This window comes from Ranitomeya variabilis, chromosome 8, assembly GCF_051348905.1.
Source record: "Ranitomeya variabilis isolate aRanVar5 chromosome 8, aRanVar5.hap1, whole genome shotgun sequence".
Lineage (NCBI taxonomy): Eukaryota > Metazoa > Chordata > Amphibia > Anura > Dendrobatidae > Ranitomeya > Ranitomeya variabilis.
The window spans coordinates 220,061,413-220,083,589 of record NC_135239.1 but is presented as its reverse complement, the minus strand read 5'-3'; the positions used below and the strand labels follow the sequence as shown (position 1 = coordinate 220,083,589).

General features: G+C 50.6%; 1 protein-coding gene and 1 long non-coding RNA gene across 4 annotated transcripts in view; one reads left to right on the top strand and one right to left on the bottom strand.

Moving 5' to 3' along the window:
* Positions 1-22,177, bottom strand: part of LOC143787988 (ER membrane protein complex subunit 3) — a 154,353-nt gene that overhangs the window by 78,936 nt on the left and 53,240 nt on the right. The gene's annotated exons all lie outside the window — the stretch shown is intronic.
* LOC143787975 (uncharacterized) lies at positions 551-7,727 on the top strand. The gene is made up of 2 exons (XR_013218520.1): positions 551-3,449; positions 3,546-7,727. It is a non-coding gene; the product is annotated as an uncharacterized LOC143787975 (long non-coding RNA).

Here is a 22,177-nt window from a genome sequence, read left to right as displayed (position 1 = left end):
TAATTGGTATAAAGACCTTGAGTCTTCTGTCTCGAGCCAGATAAGAGATTCGGGGGTGTATCACTATACAAGACTGAGGCATCTGTTAGAAAAACACATACTGTGCCAAAAAGACATGACTATATCTGTAGTTTCCATTTTTCCTGTATCCTCATGGGTTAAGTTTTTCCTGCATTCTTATAGGTTAAGAACTGTGAGCGTGTTCTTATGCTGATTGGTTGAAGTATAATTTCTGTGACAATGAAAACTGATATACAAAATAAACGGGGGCCAGAGATCAGCTCGATCCCCCATACAGAGACACACGTCTCCGTCTGGTCATTTTCAGTTGCCGGCAACACCTTGTATATTACTTTGGAAATCACTGGGTTAACCGTGAAGGATCAATTTAAATCCTCCCTCAACAGTTGGCGCTTAACGTGGGGCTCCAAGCAGGAACGCCTCTGCCGCCCGGAGGACAACAAGACAAAGGACCCTCGGACCGGACACAGGCACTGGAAAATTGGGACTGATCATCCCCCACAACAACCACGGTAAGTTGGCAGTTATACTGTCCAGACTGACCGTTTGGTGTGGTTTTCCTGTGTTTGTTGCTGCAAAGAGGATCTGAGGTTTGTCCCCGGAGGTGGGATGATTTTTGGGTGGAATCATATAGAGGTGTAGTTCCGTTGGAAGCCCAGTGCTTGAACCGTACCTCATAAGGGACGGACACCCCGGATTAACCAGTGATGTAATTCTCTTTACAGTCAAAATATCCTGAATTCCTGATCACTGTTAGAATCAGGCGCGGTGAGGTGATCGAAGATTGGGTAGGATGCGTAACTCAGGAATCATATATTTATGTATTTCCAGGGGTGTCCGGAGGGTTAAGTCTAAGACGCCCTCCTCCTTTCACTGAGTACCGCGTTTTTGGGTTGTCCCAGCGGGGGACAGAGAGAGACCCAGTGGAATAAAACCGTAAGGCCCTCGGTATTATGCACAACTAAGAAGGATATTTAGCTCTAAAGGAGAATCCGTTTTTGTGGAAGGAAAAGAAGTCTTTGAAGTTGTATTATGAATCTGATATTGTTAGCCCAAAGACGGGGAAAATATTCTCAATTATAGGTTTTTCTAAGGTGTTCTGGTATGTGAATTGTGTGATGAAGGTTTCGTAGAAATTAAGTCTAAGAACTGCTATATTTTGTGTCTGTGTTTGTCTTTGGAATATCCGATGGGAGGGGTCGCGTAGCTGCGCTATTGCTTGTCTCTTTTCTCTGTGTAGAGGAATGCTGTGATCTCTCTTATCTCTGTGTCCTTGGAATGGAGAGAGCACATACTGTAACGGTGTTCTCTGTATTTTCTCTGGTAGATCTGTGTCTTGTTTAAAGCGACAACATTGTTTTTAAGTATAAAGAAATATTATAATCTGGAATTTGAAAGTGAAATATAGTGCCTGGTTTTATAAGGAAATTTGTATCAGTGATTGAAAGATTGGTAAAAGCAAGTTGAGTGGTTGATATATAGCAAATTGAGGATCAACAGAGGAAGTGAATTCTGATGAATAATGTGTCAGAAAGACAAACAATTAAAAATGATGATCTGGAACAGGGGGTCTCCCTGCTTGATGATAAGGTCCCTCCCCAGGAAATCAAGCCTCTTCTCCCGACTGTAAGCTCTGTGCCCCTCAATCCCAAAGCACCAATATATACTGGGGGCAGATTTATTATCACAGTTCCGCTCCAGAATACAATTCCAAGATGATGGTCAGATGATCCTTACGTTATATAACCCCTATGCAGATGAATATAATGAGATCTGTATCCTACATGCCCTTCCCACAGTTATGATGGTCCTGATAGACCCAGATTCTCCCCCAATAATGCCTGTAGAACCAGTAAAAGTGTTTCTCAAACCTGGTGCCCCTTTTCCCAATGTCCATCAGTACCCTTTGAAACATGATCAGGAGCAGTGCCTCAAGGGGCAAATACAAACGTTACTCGATAATGGTGTCCTGATACCCTGTGTTTCCCCATGGAACACGCCCTTGTTTCCCGTTAAGAAAAAGACCCCACCCGGCCAACCCCCTGTGTACCGGCTGGTACAAGGTCTACGGGCAGTTAATGCAGTTACTGTTCCAGAAACTCCGGTGCCTAATCCACATACTCTTTTGTCCCAGATACCTCAGGATGCTGCTTGGTTCATGGTTATCGATCTTGCCAATGTCTTCTTCAGCATTCCATTACACCCAGATTGCCAGTTTCTGTTTGCATTCACTTATCAGGGATGACAATTGACGCGGACAGTTATGCCACAGGGGGCCCAAAAAAAGAAGTCCCAATCAGTTTGCAAAAAATATGGGCGAGTGTCTTTTACCCTGGCAGTTAGAACACCCCTATGTCACGCTGCTTCAGTATGTGGCTGATCTTTTGTTGTGTGAACGGACAGAGCAGGAAACCATTGTTGCCACTGTTAGTTTTCTCAAGTATCTGGCAGATCTGAACTGTCGGGTTTCGGCCTCGAAATTTCGGTTCTGCCTTGGTCAAGTGATATTTTTGGGTCACTGTCTCCTTCAGGGTGCCAGACACCTCACAAAAGCAAGAAAAATAGCCGTCAGCTCCCTTCCTTTACCAAAAGATGAGACTGAACTCCAGCGTTTTCTTGGACTATGTACTTATTGTTGTCAGTGGATACCGGATGCATCCCGTATAATGCAACCTTTCTACAATGCCCTGAAAGACGGTTCAAGATATGCTGATGATTTGGCAGATTCCACACCAGATATGCTGTTACTACGGAAGATACTGTAGTGCACGCAGCTGCACTCCCTCCCTCACTGTCAGCACAAGAAGTAGAACTTCAGGCTCTGTCTGTCTGCATGTGTTCTGGCCAAAGACAGGCGGGCTAATATATACACGGACTCACAGTATGCATTTGGTATTGCTCATGATTTAGGAGCCCTATGGGCCAATCGAGGGTTTATTACCACCGCCGGGACTCCAGTGAAGAATGCTGAAGCTGTTAAAACCCTCATGGACTCAATCAAATTACCCACTGATGGTCCATACCCCACACGATGTATATAGTATCCCTAACCAAGTATAATCTAGCCACATGTCCATGATCAGACAGCTGCGACTTCAGTCTGCTATTCTCATGCCTACTAATGTGACATTGAAAAGGTGCACTGTCCTAAACCCCGCTACTCTTCTCCTAGTTCCTATGGATCCAAAGGGGGAGGAGTAGGTGACATGAAAAAGGACACTCTTTTTCTTTTTCTTTCTAAAATGGATCCAGAGGAACAAGATTAGGTTTCCAAACCATATGATTGTCTAGAATTGATGTCTCAGGAAACAGCTGGTCTCTAGTGTGCCCATTCTAATGCTGATTTTGAGCTTTTTGTAGATGGATCCCGTCACCAAGATGACCGAGGACGCTACTGTACCAGATATGCTGTGGTCTCAGAACATGAGGTAATCAAGGCAGAGTCAATGCCAGCTCATGTGTCTGCACAAGAAGCAGAGCAAACTAGCAGAAGGTAAGACTGTAAATATCTACACTGATTCCAGGTATGCTTTTGGCATTGCACACGGTTATGGGCCTATCTGGAGAGCCAGGGCTTTCCTGACAGCAAATGGCCACCCCATTAAACGTGCTGAGGCAGTCCAGCAACTTATGAATGCACTACAGTTTCCCACCCAAGCAGGCATCATAAAGGTAAAGGCACATAGCAAAGGCACTGATGGACGGACGAAGGGTAAGCACTGGCAGACCAGGCTGCCAAGAAAGCAGCAAGCACTCCTGTAGCCTCTAGAGTACATCACCTAGACACCCCACCATCTCCACTTGTGTTGAAAGACATCTTAGCCCAGTTACAAGAACAGGCAAGTAAGGAGGAGAAAGATAGGTGGCAAAAGATAGGGGCTTGCTCTGATACCGTCACTGGACTATGGGGGAGGGGTGAAAAGGTCTGCCTACCACAGGTACTGTACCAAATGATGGCACAGGTTCTGCACGGGAATGTGCACCACTCGAAGACGGCCATGTGTGACACCCTACAGAAACAATGGATTGCCCTCCGGGTTTTCCACATGCGCAGAAAGGCAGGTACAGAGCTGCATGATATGTGCCACACATGATCAGAGTAGGACAGTGAAAACCCCATCCAAACACACTCCCCGGCCCCTTTACCCATTCCAGAGACTGCAGATTGATTATATTCAGTTGCCTAGGGTAGGGACGTATGAGTATGTGTTGGTCTGCATTGATTTATTTTCAGGTTGGCCAGAAGCCTACCCAGTTGCCAAAGCTACGGCTAAGACAACGGCGAAGAAACTGATGGCTGAGATCATATGCAGGTATGGAGTTCCTGAAGTCATTGAAAGCGATCAGGGTTCCCATTTTACTGGAGAGATCATGTCAGAGGTAATGGCACCACTGGGGGTAAGTCAAGCATTGCATACTCCATCCGCAGAGCAGTGGAAGAGTGGAGAGACTAAATGGAACTCTTAAGCTTAAAATCCAGAAGGCAATGACAGAGACTGGTAAACCATGGACAGAATGCCTTCCTCTAGCTTTGTTTCCAGTAAGATATACCCCAAACAGGAAGACAGGACTGTCACCGTATGAGAATCTGTTTGGCAGGAGCCCCAATCTTGAATGTTTCTTTCCACAACAGTTGTAGCCCAAGTACCAGGACTTGACTAGCTATGTGCAGGCCTTACATGGACACCTTGCCAAAGTGCATTTAACTGTCTTCAGTTCTCTTCCAGACCCAGACAAGGTTCCTGGACACCATCCCTTTGTGCCAGGAGACCTGGTGTATGTGAAAAAGTTTGTGCGCAGAGATTGTCTCCAGACGAGATTTGAAGGACTCCACACGGTGATCCTGGTCACCCCCACTGCAGTAAAACTTGAAGGAAAGAGCACCTGGATCCACGCCTCACACTGTAAAAGAGACCGAACCAGTGTTTAGTCACAGTAGTGACTGAAGGGAAATGTTGCTGTTGTTTTTGATCCTGGGACCAGGGGCCATCCTCGCCCCTACCTCTTCGGCCCCGATTGCATAAATAAGAATTCTGGCCCCACTATTCTCTGGGTAAATCTGACAGCCCCGGTGAATATCTGGCGATTTGATTTCTGTGATGTAGTCAAGTGCCTCGAGACTGAACGGGTGGTAGAGGGGATCATCCAGTTTTATATGTGTGCTACCAGAAATGACAACAATAACTGTTATTATTGGTCAGATGCTGCCTGGAATACAGGAGATGATTGGGGATATAAACCTAGTGAAGCCATGTTCCCTAAGGATGGGACGGGTAGAAGTCATCGTGGGAGAATGCATCTAACAGCCCTTCTGCAACCACTCAGGGGCTGTAAATGGGGTAGAAGCTGTCACCCCCTCCTCCTAAATCTTGAAAGCCCCCAATCTGCTGACCTGCAGACATTTGTACTGGGAAGGCATTATAATTATGTATTTAGTAGTGGATACCATGGGAATTTAGGCCATATACAGCTCCAGGATATTAGTTTCAGACCAACCAAGGCCCCTGTTACCAGTACACCTAAAACAGGCCCAGGTGAGCGTTTGCAAAATGTAGTTAATTAAGTGATCCCCATTCCAGGTCTCAGTTAGCAAGAGGTTTTCTCCATAGAAACACAAACAGCCCCAAGGAAAAACCTATGGTTAGAATGGGTGAGATACAATGTAAGAGTCCAGAATATCTCTGTAGGATGTATTGCTTGTGCTGCTGCGAATACACACCTATACACACATGCATTGCTTTTCCCTGATGACAACACCACTGCCTGTGTCATGAACTTGTTGAAAGGTTTGAAGTCCACTGATTGCCCAGATTATGTCCTACTAATTCATGAGAAACCCAAACTAAAGGTCCCAGGAGAAGTAACCGTATTAGCTGACAATTACACCTGCTATAATTCCCACGACACCACAGGTATACCAGTAGGGATCTTCGAGACAGGTTTCTACAAAGAGAACAGTTCTCTAGATACTGATTTGCTAATTAAATATACACAATATATGTACACCAAAGACACCTGATGAACCTACGAGAAAAGAGGAGAAGTCTCGATCAGCTCCATATGAGTTATGAAGAAGATCCACTAGTATATATCGATGCCATTGGAGTGCCAAGGGGGGTGCCTGACCAGATTAAAGCCCAGAACAAGATTTATGCCGGCTTTGCTTCTATAATCCCACAGGTGCAGATTAATAAAAATGTTGAATGGATCAAATATATATATATTACAGTGAACAAAGATTTGTCAATTATAGCTGTGATGCCTTTCAGGGTATAGTTGAGGACTTGGGCCCTAACACTTGTATGACCCGTGCTGCAACCCGACCTAAGAGAATTACACTGAATCCTGTCCAGACAAGATCACATGTAGTGACATAAGATGCTGACACAGGATTGTGGTTGGTGGATAGTGGGGACATTAACTTTTGGGAGAAGGCTGACAGTAATCCTTTTGGGAAGGAGCTGTAGACCAGCATGTCATGTCATCCCCACCACCAGAGAACCAACCACATCAGGTAGGGTAAGACAGATACAGGAGTATTATCCCTGGAGGCCCTCTGACTAGCTATGCAAAAACAATTGGCTGACCCTGAGAACCAACCTTTCTCATTCTACAGACAAATAATGATAATATGATGGATGTATAAGTGCACCTGGGCAGGCCTAGGGAGTTAGTGAAAGCAATCTCGACTGGCACCTTCCTCAATTAAGAAGTAGACCCACCAGAGTATGATGGTACTGATCCAAGGGAGATCCCTAAGTATGTCCCCCTCAAGAGAGTAGACAGAACCCCCCATTCTCAGATGATGCTAAGAGATCTAGTTTAGGGACAGTGGGAGAACTCCATGTGAGGTTAGTGAAGGGTTCAGCTGCCTGGAGGCCTCTCGCTAGGGGAGAGTTTCTGAGGTGTCTGGATGAAGAAATCCACCTCCCCTTTTCCCATCACATGGACAGTCTCAAAGGATCCTTCTTTAAGGAAAAAACTTAGTGTTTAGGGGGATTGTCAAGGTGAAAATGTATTTTCTTATATACTTTTTGTACTGCTATATCTTAGACTGTGAAATAATAAGATTTTTCCCTCGCTTGTAGATATTAATGAAACTGTATTTAAAATGGCTGGTAACATGGCACCAGTCATGTGAAGACCAGTACCCCTCGAGCTTATAGCTCGGGATAGTATCTCTGATGCTGGACATTAATTAACAAAATTTATCTAGGGGGGAATGTGAAGGAACAAATTATGAAAGGTTCTCCATTTTGTGCTAGATTCTCCATTTTGTGTTTTTGACTCCATTTTCTTGTTGCTTAAAGATAAATTCTGTTATTTAATTAGGTAAAAGGTTACAGCTGCCATGAAGTAACTTTATCTTGTTCACAAGCCTGGTATGCAACTAGGCTATTGTTCATAATTGGTATAAAGACCTTGAGTCTTCTGTCTCGAGCCAGATAAGAGATTCGGGGGTGTATCACTATACAAGACTGAGGCATCTGTTAGAAAAACACATACTGTGCCAAAAAGACATGACCATATCTGTAGTTTCCATTTTTCCTGTATCCTCATGGGTTAAGTTTTTCCTGCATTCTTATAGGTTAAGAACTGTGAGCGTGTTCTTATGCTGATTGGTTGAAGTATAATTTCTGTGACAATGAAAACTGATATACAAAATAAACGGGGGCCAGAGATCAGCTCGATCCCCCATACAGAGACACACGTCTCCGTCCGGTCATTTTCAGTTGCCGGCAACACCTTGTATATTAATTTGGAAATCACTGGGTTAACCGTGAAGGATAAATTTAAATCCTCCCTCTACAGGTATATACAGCGCTCCCCTCAGTATATACAGCGCTCCCCTCGGTATATACAGCGCTCCCCTCGGTATATACAGCGCTCCCCTCGGTATATACAGCGCTCCCCTCGGTATATACAGCGCTCCCCTCGGTATATACAGCGCTCCCCTCGGTATATACAGCGCTCCCCTCGGTATATACAGCGCTCCCCTCGATATATACAGCGCTCCCCTCACTATATACAGCGCTCCCCTCGGTATATACAGCGCTCCCCTCACTATATACAGCGCTCCCCTCACTATATACAGCGCTCCCCTCGGTATATACAGCGCTCCCCTCGGTATATACAGCGCTCCCCTCGGTATATACAGCGCTCCCCTCGGTATATACAGCGCTCCCCTCGGTATATACAGCGCTCCCCTCGGTATATACAGCGCTCCCCTCGGTATATACAGCGCTCCCCTCACTATATACAGCGCTCCCCTCACTATATACAGCGCTCCCCTCGGTATATACAGCGCTCCCCTCACTATATACAGCGCTCCCCTCAGTATATACAGCGCTCCCCTCGGTATATACAGCGCTCCCCTCGGTATATACAGCGCTCCCCTCGGTATATACAGCGCTCCCCTCGGTATATACAGCGCTCCCCTCGGTATATACAGCGCTCCCCTCGATATATACAGCGCTCCCCTCGGTATATACAGCGCTCCCCTCACTATATACAGCGCTCCCCTCGGTATATACAGCGCTCCCCTCGGTATATACAGCGCTCCCCTCGGTATATACAGCGCTCCCCTCACTATATACAGCGCTCACCTCGGTATATACAGCGCTCCCCCTCGGTGTATACAGCGCTCCCCCTCGGTGTATACGGCGCTCCCCTCGGTATATACAGCGCTCCCCTCACTATATACAGCGCTCCCCTCGGTATATACAGCGCTCCCCTCGGTATATACAGCGCTCCCCTCGGTATATACAGCGCTCCCCTCGGTATATACAGCGCTCCCCTCGATATATACAGCGCTCCCCTCGGTATATACAGCGCTCCCCTCACTATATACAGCGCTCCCCTCGGTATATACAGCGCTCCCCTCGGTATATACAGCGCTCCCCTCGGTATATACAGCGCTCCACTCACTATATACAGCGCTCACCTCGGTATATACAGCGCTCCCCTCACTATATACAGCGCTCACCTCGGTATATACAGCGCTCCCCCTCGGTGTATACAGCGCTCCCCCTCGGTGTATACGGCGCTCCCCTCGGTATATACAGCGCTCCCCTCACTATATACAGCGCTCCCCTCACTATATACAGCGCTCCCCTCGGTATATACAGCGCTCCCCTCGGTATATACAGCGCTCCCCCTCGGTGTATACAGCGCTCCCCCTCGGTGTATACGGCGCTCCCCTCGGTGTATACGGCGCTCCCCTCGGTATATACAGCGCTCCCCTCACTATATACAGCGCTCCCCTCACTATATACAGCGCTCCCCTCGGTATATACAGCGCTCCCCTCGGTATATACAGCGCTCCCCCTCGGTGTATACAGCGCTCCCCCTCGGTGTATACGGCGCTCCCCTCTGTCACGATATGGTATGAAATATCATAAGTTAGTTTTCTTGCTAGCATGCGGGGGCTAAAACCCCCCCCCTCTCTCTGGTTCTCTTTCCTTCCCTGTGTTTCTATCTGTCTGTGTAGAAGAGCTTGCCTTGTGGGGGAGTTTTATTGACGAAAGGTATTTACGACTAGCATAGCTGCAAGAGAAATTTGTGTTAGCAGGAACTGTTAGAGAAACTTCTAGAACGCATGGAAGGTCTTTGTTCTGTTTTTGGAAGATATTATGCAAACCGTTTAAGTTACGAACACCAAAATATATCGTCATAATCACACTCGGAGGATCTACGCGTCACTCTAATCACAGGCTTGTAGCTCCATCTGGTACAGAGGTAGGGATTTCTCTGTCAGTGTGCGTGACAAATAGGACATATTTGATCTCATCGGAATGCCCACGATACTATGAGATGAACGATGGGTATGGTGCGATTATTTTATGTTCTGTAGCGAAGTTACGGGCATCAGATATATTTAATGCCCAGTTAGTGAAACCGAAGAGGTAGGAGGAGTTGGAAAACCAGGCCCTTTCTGTGAGGTCACAGACTGTAGGTTTTAAGTGCTGGCAGGCATCCAAGAGAGGAGAGTTGTGAGTTTTTTTACCTGAAGCGACCAGACTGCGAGTGCCAATGCACTGGGATAGATGGAAAGCTCCTAGCCTGTTGCCTGCAATGCAATGATCTGAGAAATGTGAGTGTTATCTTTTCTTCATTTAATCCTTTTATTTTTATAATTACCTTGTACATATTTACAATTGTCTCATTTGTAACATCTTTGTAAAATATTTTTATAAACACTGCCTAAAAATCATTTATGGGGTATATTATTTAATACTAGTTCGTTCTTCCTGCCCTAAACCGTACCCTGTCTCTGAAGGGAATTACGCTACTGTTTTTTTTGGGTTTGCTCCAGACCCGTTCAATTGGAGCTGGTGGCAGCGACCGTGTGCCAGCTTTTGGGGGTCCCTGTAGCGACTGCGGCTTGATAATTATTGTTCCTGCCTGAGTGGGAGTAGTTATCGCGTCGCTGCAGTGCACCCAATAGCCAGTACATAGCAGGCAGCGTTTCTGGCGACTAATCACCCTAGGTGCAGTACCTAATCTGACCTGAGAGAAAGGGGGGCGCCAGAGAGCTGCAAGGTTTAAGTGGAACTGCAAGCGGGATATACACAAATCCCTGCAGTTCATGGTATACTGAAGAGCAGTGGGATACCTAAAATAAGCCCCTGCTGTAAACAAGAGGTTAATAGCCTCGTGTGTGTTTTTTTCATCACATTGTGGCAGTGGAGGGATAACTAGGATAAGCCCCCTGCACATGTGACAGCCGGCTGCTGGTCTAAAGTCACCCCGATCCGTGACATATTGTGGGCAGCGGCTAAGGGATCTTGACAGTCACGGTGTGAATCGTGACATATTGGTGGCAAGGCGGTGGGATATTAGAGCATTAGTGATTTGGTTTGAGCAATCATTCCTTTCACTAAAAACTTGCAGAAAGTTCTTGCGAGAACTCTGCGCAAATAAGTTTGGAGAACGAACTCAGTGTTTATTAGTTGTGAGACAATTGTGTACTGGTAATTATCCCTTCCCTTTTTCTTCGTTTTTCTATCCTATCTTTTATTTGGCAACCATGGTTGTGCTGGGAGAAACCTTTTATGAGCAGCAGACCAAAGACACCCTTGTGGCCTTGTGCAAGTCACAGCACATTGACTATGCAAACAAAAACAAAAGCCAACTGGTCGCAGTCCTGATGCAATGGGAAGCCGCTCTAGACCACTCACAGAGCCCAGAAGCCGCAGATGCCAGCACCAGCGAACATGGTGCTGCAGCAGAGGTCCAACCACTGAATGCTCGCCCCGTTAGCAATCCGGGCGAATTGGACCCCCACCTGCAGGCAGCCTTGAAAGAATTCCCCACTGACGACCATGAGGGACGTCGGCAGCTGATTCAGCAATACCGGCAGGAGGCTGAGGCCCGAGCCGAGCGAGAGGCCCAGCGAGAGGCCGAGAGAGCTGAGCGAGAGGCCCAGCGAGCCGAGCGAGAGGCCCAAGCGGAGCGGGAGTACCAGCTGCAGATGGCCCAACTGCAAATGCAGGGGTCGTCCCAGTCCAGCCGTGAGCCCAGCAGCGCTCAGACGCCAAAGCCCCGGCCCGACCACTTTCCTGTTATGGAAAAGGATGGGGACTTGGACACTTTTCTGCGGGCCTTTGAGAAAGCCTGCAGGCAGTACCAGCTGCCTACACAAGAATGGGCACGGTACCTGACACCAGGGCTGAGAGGAAAAGCCCTGGAAGCGTTTGCTGCACTCCCTCAAGAACAAGATGGTGACTATGAGGCCATCAAGCAGGCTCTGATAGCCAAGTACCAGCTTACACCCGAGGTGTACCGTAAAAAGTTCCGGACCCTCCAACGTGGCCCACACGACAGTTACAGTGATGTGGTGCATGGACTGGGGACCCACTTTGACAAGTGGACCCAAGGACTGTCAGTGACCACCTTTGTACAGCTGCGAGACCTGATGATCAAAGACCAGTTCTTCCGTCTTTGCCCAACTGAGGTGCGACAGTTTGTGATGGACAGAGAACCCAAAGACGTGACGAAAGCAGCGCAGATTGCCGATGCCTATGAGGCCAACCGTAGATCGGAAGTGCGGAAGCCAGTCACCACCAGCTGGAGAGGGGGTAAGCCTGCAGCCAACGCCAGTACCCCTGCCAGCCAACACACCAGAGGTCCTGTCCCCGTGGCCAACAGCACCAGACCTACCACCGAACTTCGCCAGTGTTACCACTGCAGGCAGACTGGACACCTCAGTCACCAATGTCCAGCCAAGCAGAAGAACCCCTCATCCCAGGCCCCAGGGCCTAATGCAGCTGTTCTTTTGGTGGGTGGTGTGGTTGGGAGGGTGTGTGACAACGTACAGCCCGTCACTGTGGGAGGTCGTGTTGCTACAGGCCTCAAGGACACCGGGGCTGAACGAACCCTCATCCGACCCGAACTGGCGGCCCCTGAAGAAATCATTCCGGGGAAAACCCTAACTGTCACTGGGATTGGGGGCATCAGCTGTCCCTTGCCAATGGCCCGGGTTTTTATTGATTGGGGTGCCGGGAGCGGGGTGAAGGAAGTGGGGCTGTCTGATAATTTGCCCACTGATGTTTTGTTGGGGACTGATTTGGGGAGGTTGGTTGCATACTTCGTGGATGACCCTCCTCCCCAATCTACTAATGAGGGTAAAGTTAACCCTGATGATGATGATGATGATGGGAAATCGCATGTGTTACCTGACCATGCTTTATCTTGTAGTGATGCATCTGTTAACCATTTTTTCCCTAGGATTGATGGTGAAAATGTTGTACCTGTGCCAACTGTATCTGATAATAATGTTTCTGTGAAAGTTGATGTGTCCATAGGTACAGGAGTGCTCAGCCACGTCGCTCTGCGGAGTGAGACGGCTGAGGAACCCCTAGCAGGGGCAAGTGTCGGTGCTACAAGAAATGGGGAGATACATGGGAACCGTGAGCAAGGTGATGCCATGCAATTGACCAGTGCCACCGAGGAAGGTAACTGGCCCATAAGTAGCAATGCTCCTGAGGTAATGGGGGTGGATGGGGAGGTAGAGCCCATAGCAGCGTCGGCTGTTGGGTCTGTAGAAATCCCCGGGGAGACAGCCTACGTAGCTGCTGTCACCCGCAGTCAGAGTGCCCGGAACGCAGATACCTGTCTGCCTTCCGGACCCTCCTCAGTCATCAGTGTGACTGAACCAGAGGTGGACCCAGTGCAGGTCCCAGAGGGCTCCCGTGGGGAAGGGACCCTGACGTCGCTTCTGGCTTCCCCTAGCCAGGAGTTTCAGGCCGCTCTGCACACAGATGCGAGCCTAGAGAGTTTGAGACAACTCGCCGGGGCGTCATTCTCCGAGACTGATAAGGAGAAGGTGTTCTGGGAAGGAGGAAGGTTGTACCGGGAGACAGTACCCGGAGAATCACAAAAGGAGTGGTTGAGGGAAAGACAGCTGGTCGTCCCGCAGCAATTCCGGGGTGAGTTGTTGCGGATTGCCCATGAGATCCCACTAGCTGGACACTTGGGGATCAGCAAAACTAAGGCCCGGCTGTCTCAACACTTCTATTGGCCTAAGATGGGGACAGATGTGTCAAACTACTGCCGCTCCTGTGTCACCTGTCAAAGAGTGGGGAAGGCGGGGCCTGCTCTTAAGGCTCCCCTGATCCCTTTGCCAGTGATAGAGGAGCCTTTCCAGAGGATTGCGGTGGACATTGTGGGCCCGCTGGCCGTCACCAGCAGCTCTGGAAAGCAATATATTCTTACTGTGGTAGACTACGCTACCCGGTACCCAGAGGCAGTAGCTCTGTCGTCAATTAGGGCAGATAAGGTGGCGGATGCCCTGTTGGCCATCTTTTCACGTGTAGGATTTCCCAGGGAAATGCTTACTGATCGAGGGACCCAATTTATGTCTCACCTAATGGAGGCTCTCTGTAAGAAAATGCAGGTGAAGCACCTGGTATCGAGTGCATATCACCCACAGACCAATGGCTTGTGTGAACGCTTCAATGGTACCCTCAAACAGATGCTACGCATGCTGGTTGAGACACAAGGGCGCGACTGGGAGCGGTACCTCCCACACCTGCTATTCGCTTACCGAGAGGTTCCGCAGGCCTCGACGGGGTTCTCCCCCTTCGAGCTCCTGTACGGCAGGCGAGTCCGGGGACCCCTTGGGTTGATAAGAGAATCCTGGGAAGAGGAGCCGAACCCTTCTGAAGTGTCCATAGTGGAGTATGTCATGCGCTTCCGTGACAAGATGCAGACCTTGACGCAGTTGGTGCATGACAACATGACGCAGGCTCAGGCTGAACAGAAGCACTGGTACGACCAGAACGCCCGGGAGCGGACCTACCACGTGGGTCAAAAGGTGTGGGTGCTGGTTCCTGTACCAACGGATAAGCTTCAGGCAGCCTGGGAGGGCCCGTACGTCGTCCACCAACAGCTCAACCCGGTCACCTATGTGGTCACGCTTGACCACACTCGGGGTAGGCGAAAGGCCTTTCACGTCAACATGATGAAGGCTCATCACGAACGTGAACCTTTCGTCCTACCGGTCTGCAGCTTACCCGAAGACGGGGAGGAAGACACCCTCCTGGACATGCTGGCCCAAGCCAAGGCCCGTGGGTCCATTGAGGACGTGGAGGTAAGCGCCTCGCTAGATGAACCACAGCGGTTGCAGTTGCAAACCATGCTGGAACCCTTCCGGGTCGTGTTCTCCAACCGGCCTGGACGGACTGAGTTAGCCGTTCACGAGGTGGACACCGGGAATCACGCCCCACTACGGCGAACACCCTATCGAATCTCTGACCAGGTGCAGCAGATTATGCGCCAGGAGATCGATGAGATGTTACAGCTGGGGGTGATTCGACGGTCAAAGAGCGCGTGGGCCTCACCTGTAGTTCTCGTGCCAAAGAAGGACCGGACCACCCGGTTCTGCGTGGACTACAGGGGGCTCAACGCCATTACAGCCTCTGACGCGCACCCAATGCCGCGCATCGAGGAACTGCTTGAGAAGTTAGCTGGCGCAGAATACCTGACAATAATGGATCTGAGTCGCGGATACTGGCAGATTCCCCTGAGCCCCGAGGCGCAGGAGAAGTCCGCCTTTATCACACCCTTTGGACTGTACGAGTCCACGGTCATGCCCTTCGGCATGAAGAATGCCCCTGCCACTTTCCAGCGGATGGTCAATCTCCTGCTTCAGGGACTGGAGAAGTACGCTGTGGCGTACTTAGATGACATTGCCATCTTCAGTCCCTCCTGGGATGAACACCTGCAGCATCTTGAAGAGGTGCTCGGGCGAATTCACCGAGCAGGACTGACTATCAAGCCGGGAAAGTGCCAGATGGGCATGAGGGAGGTTCACTACCTGGGGCACCGGGTAGGTGGAAACACCCTAAAGCCAGAGCCTGACAAAGTGGGCGTGATCGTGAACTGGCCCACTCCCAGGAACAAGAAACAGGTGATGTCCTTCCTGGGCACTGCAGGGTACTATAGGCGCTTCGTGCAGCACTATAGTAGCCTGGCAAAACCTTTGACGGACCTCACCAGGAAGAAGCTACCCCACATCGTCAACTGGACAGATGGCTGTGAGGGGGCCTTCCAGGCGTTGAAAACAGCACTGTGCAACGCCCCTGTGTTGAAAGCCGTCGACAGCAGTCGACCGTTCTTGGTACAGACTGACGCCAGTGAGTTTGGCCTTGGTGCTGTGCTCAGCCAGGTTGACTCGGAGGACCAAGAGCACCCCGTGTTGTACCTGAGCCGGAAACTTTTGCCGAGGTAAGTGGCCTACTCCACCATTGAGAAGGAGTGCCTGGCCATAGTCTGGGCCCTGCAGCGCTTGCAGCCCTACTTGTACGATCGCACCTTCACCGTGGTGACCGACCACAACCCTCTGCGCTGGCTAAGCACCATGTGTGGAACCAATGGCAGGTTGCTACGCTGGAGCCTTGCCCTTCAGCAATTTGACTTCACCGTTAAACACAAAGCGGGCAAAGAGCATGGTAATGCAGATGGACTCTCCCGCCAGGGTGAACCCACGAAGGTGCGCATGGAGGCATACCGAGAGGTCCTGCCGCCGTAGCGCCCGCCAAAAGGGGGAGGTGTCACGATATGGTATGAAATATCATAAGTTAGTTTTCTTGCTAGCATGCGGGGGCTAAAACCCCCCCCTCTCTCTGGTTCTCTTTCCTTCCCTGTGTTTCTATCTGTCTGTGTAGAAGAGCTTGCCTTGTGGGGGAGTTTTATTGACGAAAGGTATTTACGACTAGCATAGCTGCAAGAGAAATTTGTGTTAGCAGGAACTGTTAGAGAAACTTCTAGAACGCATGGAAGGTCTTTGTTCTGTTTTTGGAAGATATTATGCAAACCGTTTAAGTTACGAACACCAAAATATATCGTCATAATCACACTCGGAGGATCTACGCGTCACTCTAATCACAGGCTTGTAGCTCCATCTGGTACAGAGGTAGGGATTTCTCTGTCAGTGTGCGTGACAAATAGGACATATTTGATCTCATCGGAATGCCCACGATACTATGAGATGAACGATGGGTATGGTGCGATTATTTTATGTTCTGTAGCGAAGTTACGGGCATCAGATATATTTAATGCCCAGTTAGTGAAACCGAAGAGGTAGGAGGAGTTGGAAAACCAGGCCCTTTCTGTGAGGTCACAGACTGTAGGTTTTAAGTGCTGGCAGGCATCCAAGAGAGCAGAGTTGTGAGTTTTTTTACCTGAAGCGACCAGACTGCGAGTGCCAATGCACTGGGATAGATGGAAAGCTCCTAGCCTGTTGCCTGCAATGCAATGATCTGAGAAATGTGAGTGTTATCTTTTCTTCATTTAATCCTTTTATTTTTATAATTACCTTGTACATATTTACAATTGTCTCATTTGTAACATCTTTGTAAAATATTTTTATAAACACTGCCTAAAAATCATTTATGGGGTATATTATTTAATACTAGTTCGTTCTTCCTGCCCTAAACCGTACCCTGTCTCTGAAGGGAATTACACTGTTTTTTTTGGGTTTGCTCCAGACCCGTTCAATTGGAGCTGGTGGCAGCGACCGTGTGCCAGCTTTTTGGGGTCCCTGTAGCGACTGCGGCTTGATAATTATTGTTCCTGCCTGAGTGGGAGTAGTTATCGCGTCGCTGCAGTGCACCCAATAGCCAGTACATAGCAGGCAGCGTTTCTGGCGACTAATCACCCTAGGTGCAGTACCTAATCTGACCTGAGAGAAAGGGGGGCGCCAGAGAGCTGCAAGGTTTAAGTGGAACTGCAAGCGGGATATACACAAATCCCTGCAGTTCATGGTATACTGAAGAGCAGTGGGATACCTAAAATAAGCCCCTGCTGTAAACAAGAGGTCAATAGCCTCGTGTGTGTTTTTTTCATCACATTGTGGCAGTGGAGGAATAACTAGGATAAGCCCCCTGCACATGTGACAGCCGCCTGCTGGTCTAAAGTCACCCCGATCCGTGACATATTGTGGGCAGCGGCTAAGGGATCTTGACAGTCACGGTGTGAATCGTGACACCCTCGGTGTATACGGCGCTCCCCTCGGTATATACAGCGCTCCCCTCACTATATACAGCGCTCCCCTCGGTATATACAGCGCTCCCCTCGGTATATACAGCGCTCCCCTCGGTATATACAGCGCTCCCCTCGGTATATACAGCGCTCCCCCTCGGTGTATACAGCGCTCCCCCTCGGTGTATACAGCGCTCCCCTCGGTATATACAGCGCTCCCCTCGGTATATACAGCGCTCCCCTCGGTATATACAGCGCTCCCCTCGGTATATACAGCGCTCCCCTCGGTATATACAGCGCTCCCCCTCGGTATATACAGCGCTCCCCTCGGTATATACAGCGCTCCCCTCGGTATATACAGCGCTCCCCTCGGTATATACAGCGCTCCCCCTCGGTGTATACAGCGCTCCCCCTCGGTGTATACGGCGCTCCCCTCAGTGTATACGGCGCTCCCCTCGGTGTATGCGGCGCTCCCCTCGGTATATACAGCGCTCCCCTCACTATATACAGCGCTCCCCTCACTATATACAGCGCTCCCCTCGGTATATACAGCGCTCCCCTCGGTATATACAGCGCTCCCCTCGGTATATACAGTGCTCCCCCTCGGTATATACAGCACTCCCCCTCGGTATATACAGCACTCCCCCTCGGTATATACAGCGCTCCCCCTCGGTATATACAGCGCTCCCCTCGGTATATACAGCGCTCCCCTCATTATATACGGCGCTCCCCTCGGTATATACAGCGCTCCCCTCACTATATACAGCGCTCCCCTCAGTATATATGGCGCTCCCCTCGGTATATACAGTGCTCCCCCTCGGTATATACAGCGCTCCCCCTCGGTATATACAGCGCTCCCCTCGGTATATACGGCGCTCCCCTCGGTATATACGGCGCTCCCCTCGGTATATACGGCGCTCCCCTCGGTATATACAGCGCTCCCCTCGGTATATACGGCGCTCCCCTCGGTATATACGGCGCTCCCCTCGGTATATATAGTGCTCCCCCTCGGTATATACAGCACTCCCCCTCGGTATATACAGCGCTCCCCCTCGGTATATACAGCGCTCCCCCTCGGTATATACAGCGCTCCCCTCGGTATATACAGCGCTCCCCCTCGGTATATACAGCGCTCCCCCTCGGTATATACAGCGCTCCCCCTCGGTATATACAGCGCTCCCCCTCGGTATATACAGCGCTCCCCTCATTATATACAGCGCTCCCCTCGGTATATACAGCGCTCCCCCTCGGTATATACAGCGCTCCCCTCGGTATATACAGCGCTCCCCCTCGGTATATACAGCGCTCCCCCTCGGTATATACAGCGCTCCCCTCGGTATATACAGCGCTCCCCTCACTATATACAGCGCTCCCCTCGGTATATACAGCGCTCCCCCTCGGTATATACAGCGCTCCCCCTCGGTATATACAGCGCTCCCCTCGGTATATACAGCGCTCCCCTCATTATATACAGCGCTCCCCCTCGGTATATACGGCGCTCCCCCTCGGTATATACGGCGCTCCCCCTCGGTATATACGGCGCTCCCCTCGGTATATACGGCGCTCCCCTCGGTATATACGGCGCTCCCCTCGGTATATACAGCGCTCCCCTCGGTATATACGGCGCTCCCCTCGGTATATACGGCGCTCCCCTCGGTATATACAGCGCTCCCCTCACTATATACAGCGCTCCCCTCGCCCCTCGGTATATACAGCGCTCCCCTCGGTATATACAGCGCTCCCCCTCGGTATATACAGCGCTCACCTCGGTGTATACAGCGCTCACCTCGGTGTATACAGCGCTCCCCTCGGTATATACAGCGCTCCCCTCACTATATACAGCGCTCACCTCGGTGTATACAGCGCTCCCCTCACTATATACAGCGCTCCCCTCACTATATACAGCGCTCCCCTCGGTATATACAGCGCTCCCCTCACTATATACAGCGCTCCCCTCGGTATATACAGCGCTCCCCTCGGTATATACAGCGCTCCCCTCGGTATATGCAGCGCTCCCCCTCAGTATATACAGCGCTCCCCTCGGTATATACAGCGCTCCCCTCGGTATATACAGCGCTCCCCTCACTATATACAGCGCTCCCCTCGGTATATACAGCGCTCCCCTCACTATATACAGCGCTCCCCTCGGTATATACAGCGCTGCCCTCACTATATACAGCGCTCCCCTCACTATATACAGCGCTCCCCTCACTATATACAGCGCTCCCCTCGGTATATACAGCGCTCTCCTCGGTATATACAGCGCTCCCCTCGGTATATACAGCGCTCCCCTCGGTATATACAGCGCTCCCCTCACTATATACAGCGCTCCCCTCATTATATACAGCGCTCCCCTCACTATATACAGCGCTCCCCTCACTATATACAGCGCTCCCCTCACTATATACAGCGCTCCCCTCGGTATATACAGCGCTCCCCTCGGTATATACAGCGCTCCCCTCGGTATATACAGCGCTCCCCTCGGTATATACAGCGCTCTCTTCGGTATATACAGCGCTCCCCTCGGTATATACAGCGCTCCCCTCATTATATACAGCGCTCCCCTCATTATATACAGCGCTCCCCTCACTATATACAGCGCTCCCCTCGGTATATACAGCGCTCTCCTCGGTATATACAGCGCTCCCCTCGGTATATACAGCGCTCTCCTCGGTATATACAGCGCTCCCCTCACTATATACAGCGCTCTCCTCGGTATATACAGCGCTCCCCTCGGTATATACAGCGCTCTCCTCGGTATATACAGCGCTCCCCTCGGTATATACAGCGCTCCCCTCACTATATACAGCGCTCCCCTCACTATATACAGCGCTCCCCTCACTATATACAGCGCTCCCCTCACTATATACAGCGCTCCCCTCGGTATATACAGCGCTCCCCTCGGTATATACGGCGCTCCCCTCGGTATATACAGCGCTCCCCCTCGGTATATACAGCGCTCCCCTCGGTGTATACAGCGCACCCCCTCGGTATATACAGCGCTCCCCCTCGGTATATACAGCGCTCCCCTCGGTATATACAGCGCTCCCCCTCGATATATACAGCGCTCCTCCTCGATATATACAGCGCTCCCCCTCGATATATACAGCGCTCCCCTCGGTATATACAGCGCTCCCCTCGGTATATACAGCGCTCCCCCTCGATATATACAGCGCTCCCCTCGGTATATACAGCGCTCCCCTCGGAATATACAGCGCTCCCCCTCTGTATATACAGCGCTCCCCTCGGTGTATACAGCGCTCTCCTCGGTGTATACAGCGCTCCCCTCACTATATACAGCGCTCCCCCTCGGTATATACAGCGCTCCCCTCGGTATATACAGCGCTCCCCTCGGTATATACAGCGCTCCCCTCGGTATATACAGCGCTCCCCTCACTATATACAGAGCTCCCCTCAGTATATACAGCGCTCCCCCTCGGTATATACAGCGCTCCCCCTCGGTATATACAGCGCTCCCCTCGGTGTATACAGCGCTCCCCTCGGTGTATACAGCGCACCCCCTCGGTATATACAGTGCTCCCCTCGGTATATACAGCGCTCCCCTCACTATATACAGCGCTCCCCTCACTATATACAGCGCTCCCTTCACTATATACAGCGCTCCCCTCGGTATATACAGCGCTCCCCTCGGTATATACAGCGCTCCCCTCGGTATATACAGCGCTCCCCTCGGTATATACAGCGCTCCCCCTCGGTATATACGGCGCTCCCCCTCGGTATATACGGCGCTCCCCTCGGTATATACGGCGCTCCCCTCGGTATATACGGCGCTCCCCTCGGTATATACATCGCTCCCCTCGGTATATACATCGCTCCCCTCGGTATATACAGCGCTCCCCCTCGGTATATACAGCGCTCACCTCGGTGTATACAGCGCTCCCCTCGGTATATACAGCGCTCCCCTCACTATATACAGCGCTCCCCTCTGTATATACAGCGCTCCCCTCACTATATACAGCGCTCCCCTCGGTATATACAGCGCTCCCCTCACTATATACAGCGCTCACCTCGGTGTATACAGCGCTCCCCTCACTATATACAGCGCTCCCCTCACTATATACAGCGCTCCCCTCGGTATATACAGCGCTCCCCTCACTATATACAGCGCTCCCCTCGGTATATACAGCGCTCCCCTCGGTATATGCAGCGCTCCCCCTCAGTATATGCAGCGCTGCCCTCGGTATATACAGCGCTGCCCTCACTATATACAGCGCTCCCCTCGGTATATACAGCGCTGCCCTCACTATATACAGCGCTCCCCTCACTATATACAGCGCTCCCCTCACTATATACAGCGCTCCCCTCACTATATACAGCGCTCCCCTCACTATATACAGCGCTCCCCTCACTATATACAGCGCTCTCCTCGGTATATACAGCGCTCTCCTCGGTATATACAGCGCTCTCCTCGGTATATACAGCGCTCCCCTCACTATATACAGCGCTCCCCTCACTATATACAGCGCTCCCTTCACTATATACAGCGCTCCCCTCGGTATATACAGCGCTCCCCTCGGTATATACAGCGCTCCCCTCGGTATATACAGCGCTCCCCTCGGTATATACAGCGCTCCCCCTCGGTATATACGGCGCTCCCCTCGGTATATACGGCGCTCCCCTCGGTATATACGGCGCTCCCCTCGGTATATAC